This window comes from Marmota marmota, unplaced genomic scaffold (genome assembly GCF_001458135.2).
Source record: "Marmota marmota marmota unplaced genomic scaffold, marMar, whole genome shotgun sequence".
Lineage (NCBI taxonomy): Eukaryota > Metazoa > Chordata > Mammalia > Rodentia > Sciuridae > Marmota > Marmota marmota.
The window spans coordinates 5,198,828-5,209,675 of record NW_025999962.1 but is presented as its reverse complement, the minus strand read 5'-3'; the positions used below and the strand labels follow the sequence as shown (position 1 = coordinate 5,209,675).

Below are 10,848 nucleotides of genomic sequence, written 5' to 3'. Positions count from 1 at the left end.
GACACAACATCTTTGTTTGTATGTGGTGCTGAGGATCGAACCCGGGTCGCACGCATGCCAGGCGAGTGCGCTACCTCTTGAGCCACATCCCCAGCCCCACATCCCCACTCTTTATCAACCCTCTCAGCACCTAGAGCGGCACCTATTACGCCTGCTTTATAGTGGGAGAAGCAGACCTGGCGAAGCTGTATGATTAACAAAGGATGCCTCTAATGCAGGTGCCTCTAATGCCTCTTTTGGGCTGGACCTAAGGAAGTCAATATGTGGGTCTCAGAGCTAGACAACTCAAATAATAAAGATATAGAGACTTAGAAAAGAAAAATAAATTCTTTCTGCAATAACAAATATTCAGAAACTGTTAAAGACAAAAATTGATTAAACTTCATTAAACAAGTTCTATTCTTTCTCTTTCTGCGGCTTAAGAAAAAAAAAAAAATGCCCCCTGAGCATAACACTAAAGGTCCTTCCTGGAATCTATGGGTTTTTCCTGACTCACTCATCCATGACCCACCCCCAAGACTTCTTTATTCCACCCCTGTGCCCGATGTCCCACCTGGAGACTCCAAGGTCAATGTCTCCTTTTCGGGAAATCCTTCCTGATTCATCCTCCTTTGTGTTTATTAATATACCTGCTAAGTTTTCTGCCTGTCTTAGTCTATTTAGGCTGCTATAACAAAATAGCATAAACTGGGTGGCCTATAAACAAAGGAAATTTATTTCTCCTGGTGCTAGAAGCTGGGAAGCCCAAGATCAAGGTACTGGCAGGTTCCATGTCTGGTGAGGGCCTGCTTTCTGGTTCTAGAGCATCTTTTCACTGTGTCCACATAGAGGGAAGGAAAAAGGGGACTCACTCCTTTTACAGGACCCAGTACTTTATGAGTGGTGCTGAGCTCTGGCTGAGCCTTGAAATTCCTATGGAGCTTCTAGACCCTACCCCAGAGCTACTAAAGCCTCAAACTGGGGGAAACCTGGGTGACAACATTTTGAACTCCACAGGAGACTGAAGAGCTATATTGAGAATCCCTAATCTGGTGCTAGGAGGTCAAACTGTGCTGAATAACAAGTTTATCTACTGTTTCCCACTTCACTGCCTGGGCCTCCCAGGAGGCTTCCTCATACTGCCCAAGTCACTGCTTACTCACCTGTCCACCTGGCTCTGCGAATAAACAAAAGTGAACCCACAGGTGAATCTACTTGGTACCAATAAAAGCAAATCTGGCCAGGCATAGTGGTACATTGTTTGTAATCCCAGCTACTCAGGAGGCTGAGAGAGGAGGATTCCAAGTTCAAGACCAGTCTAGTCAACTTAGTTTAAAATTTTTTAATATTTATTTTTTAGTTTTCGGCGGACACACATCTTTGTTTTGTATGTGGTGCTGAGGATCGAACCCGGGCCGCACGCATGACAGGCAAGCACACTACCACTTGAGCCACATCCCCAGCCCCCAGTCTAGTCAACTTAGCAAGATCCTGTCCCAAAATAAAAAGGGCTGGGGATGTAGCTCTGTGGTAGAATTCAATACCCAATACCCAGCCCCACCCCACAGAAAATCTAGACCTTTATCCTCTGAATAATGCAAACACACCTGCTGTCTCCAATATGCCAGAGACTTAAAGCAGTAACATACTGAGTGTTTATGTCCCCCAAATTCCTTTGATGAAACCTAACTCTCAAGGTGATAGCATTAGAGGCAGAGTTCGTAGGTTATGAGGGTAGAGTCTTCGCAATGGGATCAGTATTCATATAAAAGAGGTCTTCAGAAAGTTCCCTGGCCCCCTTCCTGTGAAGTCACAGTGAAAAGATGGTCTAGAACAAGGAAGCAGACCCTCACCAGACATGGAACCTGCCATTGCCTTGATCTTGGGATTTCCCAGCCTTTAGCACTAGGAGAAATAAACTTCTCTTGTTTATAGACCACCCAGTTTATGTTATCTTGTTATATAGCAGCCCAAGTAGATTACTACAGTGACGCACAGTACCATTTTTCTCTTTGGGAAATGGCAACTTACTTTAGGATTTGTTTTCCAGTGAGTTTGACTGGGTAGGGAAGAGGATGGAGGGGTCATTAACAGAATCACTTGACTAAGTTTAAGGTTGAGGGGGCTGCTATGCCTGGTAGTGCGTGCCTGTAATTGCAGTAAAATTTGGGAGGCCAAAGATTCTAAATTTGAGGCCAGTACCAGAAACTTAGCTAGACCATAAGTTGTAATTCAGTGGTGGTAGAGTATCCCTAGATTCAATACCTCCAGTTAAAAAACAACAACAAAAAAACGTGGTGACGGCTGCATGTTCAGCCTACTCTATTTCCTCATGTAAAGACTCTAGAAAGGCTGGGTGTGGTGGTGCATACCTGTTCCCAGCAGCTCAGGAGGCTGAGGCAGAAGGATTGCAAGTTCACAGCTAGCCTGAGCAACTCAGCACCCTAAGAAACTCAGTAAGACCCTGTCTCAAAAATAAAAAGGGGCCAGGGTGTGGCTCAGTAGTAAGCATTCCTGGGTTCACTCTCTGGCGCGTGCACATGCGCGTGCACACACACAAAAAGGACCCTGGAAGATGAAGGCATTAGAGAAAGCAGAGCCTCAAGGAATGGGGTGTGGAGGGAGGCCGCATACACAATTAGGGAGAAGGAAACAGCTATGTGGTGGACAGCATCCACTTCCCCTGGCCTAGGCTACCCTAGGCTTCATGGTCCATGGACTGTAAAGCCATGGACAACAGTGGGGTTATATCCAGAAACCTGTAGCTACTCTGAAGGGCTCTTGGTGAGAATAAAGATCCTACCTTCTTGCAGGGTGCCCCCCACTGACCTTTTTTTTTATTAACAGGGATTGAACCCAAGGTTGCTTAACCACTGAGTTACATCCCTAGCCCTTTATATTTTTTATTTTGAGACAGGGTCTCATAGGTTGCTTAGGATCTCACAAAGTTGCTGAGGGTGGCTTTGAACTTGCCATCCTCCTGCCTCAGCCTCCCCAGCCTTTGGGATTACAGCCATGTGCCACTACGCCCAGCCCCACCACCGCTGGCTTTAAAAAAAAAAAAAAAAAAAGTTTTAAGTTCTCTCACATCTTTTAGCAATGCCCTTTGAAAAAAAAATACAGGATATGGTTTCAGACCAGGAGCTGCTACTGAAATCTACTCATAAAATGGGAAAAAAGGTTTTGGTCAACAATTGCCATTGAGATCCATATAAAATCAGGGCCAGTAGAAAGCATCCCAAATGAGAATGTTCACTTACTGAATACCCATCGAGGCCACAAGTCTTGGATCAGGCAATCAAATTACCAAAAGTAACATGGTAAAGTACAGGTCTCCAGGTCCTCCAAACTGAAGTGAGGCATACAGATCCCCAAATAATCACCACACTTCTACTCCAAGAGAAGGAGATACAAAGTGTGAGAGGATACCATAAGCAACAGAACACCCAGAGGGCCGTGGGAAGGCTAAGATACTGGCCTAGGGTGTCTGAGAAGAGCAGCTTGTCAAAGGGCATTCTACATGGGCCAGATGCAGAAAAGCCTATTCCAGCCCATGGCCTGCAGCTTCTTTGCTCTTATGGCTCAAGCAGGTATGTGCATTCCTTTACTTTTCCCATATCACAAAGCCTCTGCTATCCCGGTCTCTAGATGAAGGCCTCCTCCTTGGAGAATTCATTCAACAAAGTTTTCAGTAAGGCATTTACCATGCTGTATCACACAATGATCTGTTTACAAGCCTGCATCTCCCACGGAACTGCTAGCTTCTCAGGGGGCACACCCTGTACCTACTTAACTTTGTCAAACCTGCATCAGGGAAATGGTAGGGCTCCAAGGGCTTTCTTATGTCAAGGAGGCTATGAAGCTCCTAGTATACATTCATCCTCCTTCTGGGCCCAAAATCTCTGAGGCTAGCTGCCATCATCTCCACCTGATTACTAGAAAAACTGAATCACAGAGCTAGTGGTCATAAACAGAACAGAACTCCAGGGCCACCTGACGCCACAGGCTACCCTCATTGTAACAGGCTCCAAGTTTCCCTCCTTCCTACTCCAAGCTCCAGGGAAGGAAGATGGAGAAATATGGTTGCCCTGAAGGCTTCTCCTATAGGAGCCAGCCCTTACTGACTACCCACTACTCCCTGGGATCCTGACCTCCAATCAGCCCTGCCAGCAGAAAGGGAGGCACCCATGTAGCCAGGGCACAGGAGCTTCAGAAAAGGTCCCCTGGAAAAGAAAGATGATGGTGTCACACTGTGACAGAACATCATAAATGGATAAACAAAAGTGGAGGACTTCGTCAGTAATGGTGTCTGCCCTACAGTGGAGTCAAACACATTCCAACCAAACTTGACCCTTCCCAAAGACTTCCCAACTTCCATCTTCTCCAAAATCTACCTCCTCCCATCACCAGGGCACCTCTCACAAAGGGCTCCTGATATATTTTTTTTTTTATTTTTTAATAATTTTTATTTATTTTTATTGTTTAATTTTCGGCAGACGCAACATCTTTGTGTGTATGTGGTGCTGAGGATCGAACCCGGGCCGCACGCATACCAGGCGAGCGCGCTACCGCTTGAGCCACATCCCCAGCCCGGCTCCTGATATTTATAACTAAAGGAGACGAGACGTCTTATCTTGTAAAATTTCATGTTCCGATACCGTAAAACTGGGTAAATCTAGAGCTCCAGCACATCAATTTTGCTTTCAAAAGTTAACTTACCCAGTATGACCAATCACAAAAGCAATAGAACACCACTACCAAGACCAGGAAGAGTGTGTGGGGGGGATGAATAACTGAATGCCTCATTTTAAATTAAGGTTAACAACGAGATTCTTTTTTGGTACCCAGGATTAAAACCAGGGGCACTTAACCACTGAGCCACATCCCAGCCCTTTTTATTTTTTATTTTGAGATAGGGTTTCACAAAGTTGGTGAGGTTGGCTTTAAAGTTGCAATCTTCCTGCCTCAGCTTCCTGAGTTGCTGGGATTACAGGCATGTGCCACCACACCCAGCAACTATGAGATTCTTAAAAACAAATTTCATATCCCTGAGTGGAGAATGGATAAAAGGGCAGATTCACATTTTCTGGCTCACTCTAATACTGCATTTAACCTTCACATGAGGAGGGGTAGGGGAGGGAGGTTAGGTTTCTCCTATCTTAACTTATTCATATTCCTCAATAGTTTCCATTCTCTTATAATCAGCAACGACTGTCTGAAGTGCTATATTGAGAATCCCAAGGGAATTTCCAGACTCCACAGGAGCATAGGGTAGATAAGCAATGCCTGCTATGGCCACAGAAGAGGCAACTAATAGGGTTACGAAAGATAAAGATTTGAGGGGCTGGGTGTGTAGCTCAGTGATACAGCACTTGCCTAAGAATGTCTGGGGCCCTGCATTTACTACAGGCTGACAGATTTCTAACACACACCTCCTTTAAGGCTCACAATAACCCTGTGAATAGGGTAACTATTCACATTTTATAAATAAGGAGGCAACCTCAAAATCACAGGCACTAATGTTGAAGAACAGATTTGAACTTCATTATATCTAGTTAAAACACCAATAACGCATGTGTCAAAAGACTAGATCTTGAATCAAAACTAAATAATCTTCAGTATTATTAATGTCTATTTTTTCATTCTGTTATGAAACTCTTCAAAATTAAAATAAAACAATACAAAAGTTAAGGGTGAATACTGTTTCCAGATGGAGGAAAACCTTGGAACTCCAGTCACACCCAGGGACACACATACCATCATGCTTTTTTGGCAGGAAAGACCATTGAGACGGTTTGTCTTGGCCTTTGTGTGTGTGTTATGCATTGTTCTGGGGATTGAACCCAGGAGTACTCTAGCACTGAGCTAGATCCCCAGCCCTTTTAAATTTTTTGATTAAGAGAAAGGCTCTCACTAAGTTGCCCAGGCCGATCTCAAACTTGTGGATCCTCCTGCCTCAGTCTCCCAAGTCACAGGGAGTACAAACATGGGCCACATTGTCTGGCGTGTGCTGATATTTTAATACACAGTTATGCCTCACTTAATGGCAGGGACATAATCTGAGAAGTCCATGTACTTACACAAACTAAGATGGCCTGGCATCACCAGGTTGATATAACCCTAGGGGACCACCCTCCATGTATGTAGTCTGACATCACTGCACACAGCACTCGACTGTGTCTGAGCAGCAGAAAAGGTGCATGTGCAGGAGGGAGGTGCGGGCAGGGGATGTAGTAGCTACCCACAGTGGGAGTGAGCAAGCAATTCCTCAATCTGATGCATTCAGTTCCCTGGTTATGCCAGTCCTTTCAACTCCTTTCACAAATAGCTTTAGGGGGCTCCAGTGTTCAGGCTTTTTATAATCATGCTCCCTCTTCCTGCATGAAAAGACAGCTATTCATCCCAGCAGGCAGCAGTACTGGTTTTAAGGCAGGCATTAGTCATCAGGAATTTTTCAAATAAACACCCCTGCTAGGGGTAGGTCTCTAAAACATAGAGTCAATTATGTTACCCTCCTGCCTAAGAACTGCTGAGGGCTCCCCAACAAAGCCCAACCCCTGGGGGGAGCCTCCAATCTAACCCCAGCTTCTGCCTGCAGCCTCACCTCCTACTGTAGGGACTACTTGTGTTCCCAAAACACATTCTGCACTTTTGTTCTCAGTAAATGTTTAGGAAGGGTGAGGGAGGGAGGTTTTGAGCAAGTCTTTCAATTGCTCTACTTCAGCCAACAATGTCAACAGTGCAACTGTCCTCCATGGGGTCCTGAGGAGAGTACTGCAGGACAGTGAGAGGGCAATGCCCCATTGAGCCCTCCCTGCCCCCATTCCTGAGACTGGAACCTGGCACACATCTGAGAATCAGGGAGGGTCTGTGGGGGTTAGCAATGCCTCACCCTCCTGGCTCTGTGGAAGGCAGAGCTGCAGGAGGCTCTGGACAGATGTCTAATCCGAAAGACTCAGGCCCATGAAGGGGGGGATCTGAATGATATACAGTGGACTATAATCCATGGGGATTTCTGGATTATAGTAGGTATATGTTGAATTTCTTTCTTTCTTTCTTTTTTTTAAAGTACTGGGGATTGAACCCAGGGGCTCTTTACCACTGGATTACATCCACAGTCCTTTTTAAAATTTTGAGACAGAGTCGCTGAATTGTTGAGGCTAGGTATCAACTTGCAATCCTCCTACCTTGACCTCGGAGTCACTGGGTTTGCAGGCATATGACACCATGACCAGCTTTGAGGTCTTTTTTTTTTTTTTAAGTATATATTTTTTAGTTGTATGTGGACACAATACCTTTATTTTATTTTTATGTGGTGCTGACAATTGAACTCAGTGCCTCACATGTGCTAGGTGAGTGCTCTACCACTGAGCCACAACCCCAGCCCCCTTGAGGTCATTTTTATAAGAAAAAGAGTTTAATTCAAATTATTACTAAGGCTCAACTCTGAATTAGGTTTTTTAGAGAGACACACACAAAAAAACAAGACACTAAGACACTATCCCTTTACCCAAGAGTCCTAAACAGATGTTTCATTTTAAAATCTAATCCTTCCCCTCCAAATTATGTAACAACTCACTTGTGTTTAGGTCTATATTTCCCTTATCTTATCTCAACAAGGAAACAGGCAATGAGTACAAGTCTAGGGCCTTGGCCTGAACAGGAAAGTTCACTTGCCCCCAACCCCCACAGCTCCAAGGACTCCCAAAATGGGGCACCTATTGAGCTGCTCAACTCCAATACTTTCAAGGCTGCTTGAACTAGTTGGAGGCAGCACAGCTATCCTCAGAAAGCTAGACTAAACAATCCAAAGAAGAACTGCTTCAACTAACTCAGTGACACTATCACATCTGAAGGCAGAAGTCAACACACCACTCAGGTCTACAATGTAGGTGGTGTCCAGTATTGTCCCGGAGAGACTCATCTATCCATTCCTCATGCTTGAAATCACTAGAGTTGGATGGCGGGAAAAGATGGAGTCCTACGGTTTGGGTGAAGTGTCACTCAAAGCACCCCCTCCAGTTCTAGAATTTCCCATTAAGCAAGAAATCTTAAGATGATTAATTGGAGGACCAGGTAACAATAATGACTCTTTTCTTGACTTACAAGTCTTGAGGAACACAGCAGCAAGAGAATAAACACATTCCATAAATGCTATCTTCAGGGTCACAGGAAACAAGTGGCTAGACAGATAGGGAAATAGGCTATTTACACTTTCACAGAATCCATCTTTTGTTTATTTCCACTAAAAGGAAAAATGCTAAAATAGTCACAGGTCCTACCTAAAATTACTGAGCAATTTTTTTTCCTGAGATTTCCATACAACTTTAAGACCAAAGTTCCCAGAATGGTGATTTCTTCTAAGAAATACATAAAATAGAATATATTAACTACAGGAAATGACATTGGTTCACTGAAATTTGTTCAGACACCTCATATCTTCCCCCCCCCCCAGTATTGGGGGTCAAATGCAAGGGCACTTTCCTACAGAGTTACATTTCTAGCCCTTTTTATTTTAAGGTAGGATCTCATTAAGTTGCTGAGGCTGGTACTGGACTTGGCCTCCCCAGTAGCTGGGATTACACCCATGGCCCACCATGCTCAGCTACCTCATGTGTCTCTGATAGAGAGCCCTGGATAAAGTTTTTCTCTTTGTAGGTTGTACAAGTTTCCAGAAGAGATTTAATCCAAACACAACATGTTCTCCAGTTTCTTTTACCCTAGTCTTCCGCCCTGCACACCTGCCCTAACATTCTTCACCTAACAGCAGTACTCTTGCACTGAAAATTGGATCATGTTATTTCTTCACTGAAAAAGCCTTCAACAATGACAATGACAAAATAACACCTACTGAGCTCTTAGTACTGCCAGGCTCTTTTTGGAGCACTTTAGGTATATTGATTTACTCAGTCCTGATGAAGTAGGTATTACCCACTTCTATACACAAGGAAAGAGAGACAAGGAACAGTTAAGCAATTTGCATAAGACCATATGGAAGGGAGGAGGAGGAGGGAACTGAACTTTGGCAATCTTACTCTAGACCCCCCAGGGGTCACATGTTTCTATTCCTTTAAGGAGATGTCCATGACAACTGCCATCATTTGCTAAAACTTACTACAAGGTACGGGCTTAAAACATTAACTTTTGTATTTAATTCTATCACCAGGAACACTATTATAATATGATCTAGGACACTGACCAGCTCAGAAGTCACCTGGCTAGGCGCACAGAACCTAACAACAGTGGAGCCTGCTGGGTGGCTGGCTGCACAGCCCTGCTCTTTCTGAGGATCCACACATCTCCCCTTCCTGCAGCCCTACCCACCTCAACACAAGACTGCACACATCAAGGTCAGAAAAGTACAGACTGGCAGGGCTGGGGATATAGCTCAGTTGGTATAGTCAGTGCTTGCCTCGGATGCACAAGGCCCTGGGTTCAACACCCAGCACCACCAAAACAAGAAGAAAGAAAGAAGGAAAGAACGAAGGAAAGATAGAAGGAAAGAAGGAAGGAAGGAAAGAAAGAAAGAAAGAAAAGTACAGACTGAATAGATACTACAGAATTGAGAGGAGCAACTTCAGAGAGTTCAGGACTCCCCTGGGAAGGGGCTCACTCAGGAATTACTGAGGGAACTTCTAGATTCAGAAGCACCAGAGGATCCAGCACCAACTCCACATCAGTTATGTGAGAGGAAGACCTCGTTGACAAAACATTCTACTTTGGTGTTAAGAACCAGAATCCAAGTGAAAGTGCTAGCTGGTGAATCACAGGGTGGTGGCAGCAGCAGTTGTAGTGGATATGCTTGTGGAGGGTGTACATTTCAGGCAAGAAGGAATTTAAGATGAATTCTGAGAATGAATTTAGAATGAATCGGGCATAACTTTCCTATGTTCATATATGAATACACGACCAGTGTAACTCCACCTCATGTTCAACCACAAGAATGGGATCCTAATTAGAGAAGTTATACTCCATGAATGTATAATATGTCAAAATACATTCCACTATCATGTATATCTAAAAAGAACAAATAAAAAGAGAGAGAATGAAATTCTGGCCAAAGACACAAGGATTCGTTAATAATAAACATCTGCCCAGGGAATGTATGTTTGAGAAAACAGTGATGTTTCTCAGCCTGACTATTTTACAGAGACGTTTAAACTTATTTAGTGTGTACTGGAAAACTACTGGCCAAAGTCCCATTTCTTCATACAGGCAACCTTAGCTCACGCAAGCTGGAAATGCCATAAAATTTAAGAGCCCTAGAGAAAAGTGCGGTGCACAATCTTGCAATTCATTTCCAGGACTCCTCCCCCAGCAGCTCCAGGACATCCCGAAGCCCGTCCCACCTGTTTTCTGCCCTTGCCTGAGGCCAACTGGGCAGCGGTGACAGGTGACAACGCTCACAGAGGCTCCGTAGCCTCGGGCCAGTCACCCCACCACTCCCCGCCTCGAGTTGCCCGTCGGTAAAATGGGGATGCCATTAACAGTTAGCAACCAGGGGTGCAGGCGCGCCCCTGAACCCCCACCACTCGGAGCACCGTCTGAGCCCAGGAGTTTTAAGGCCAGCCTGGGCGACACAGCGAGACGCCCGTCTCAAAAGAAAACGAAAAGGGTAGTCAGGGAGCAGGCGCTTCCTAAGCTGTGGAAGCGCTTAGGAAACCTAAAATGCTGTGCAAGGGGGCGGCTGCTAACAGGCGGCTGGGAGGGGACTCGGACCTCCGGGCTGGAGCCCCAGCTCCGTATTCCGAGTCACTTCCCCGCTAAACTTCGTCTGTCCTGACTCGAGGGGGGTGGAGACAGCGGGTGGAGACAGCGCCGGGATCCCGCAGGGCAGGGCCCCTTGCCGAGGAGGGGCGCGGCGCGGGG

The 10,848-nt window shown here is 45.2% G+C and overlaps 1 protein-coding gene across 2 annotated transcripts in view; it reads right to left on the bottom strand.

Moving 5' to 3' along the window:
- The window catches only part of Poldip3 (DNA polymerase delta interacting protein 3), a 31,505-nt gene that overhangs the window by 19,652 nt on the left and 1,005 nt on the right, over window positions 1-10,848 (bottom strand). The window lies entirely within an intron of this gene.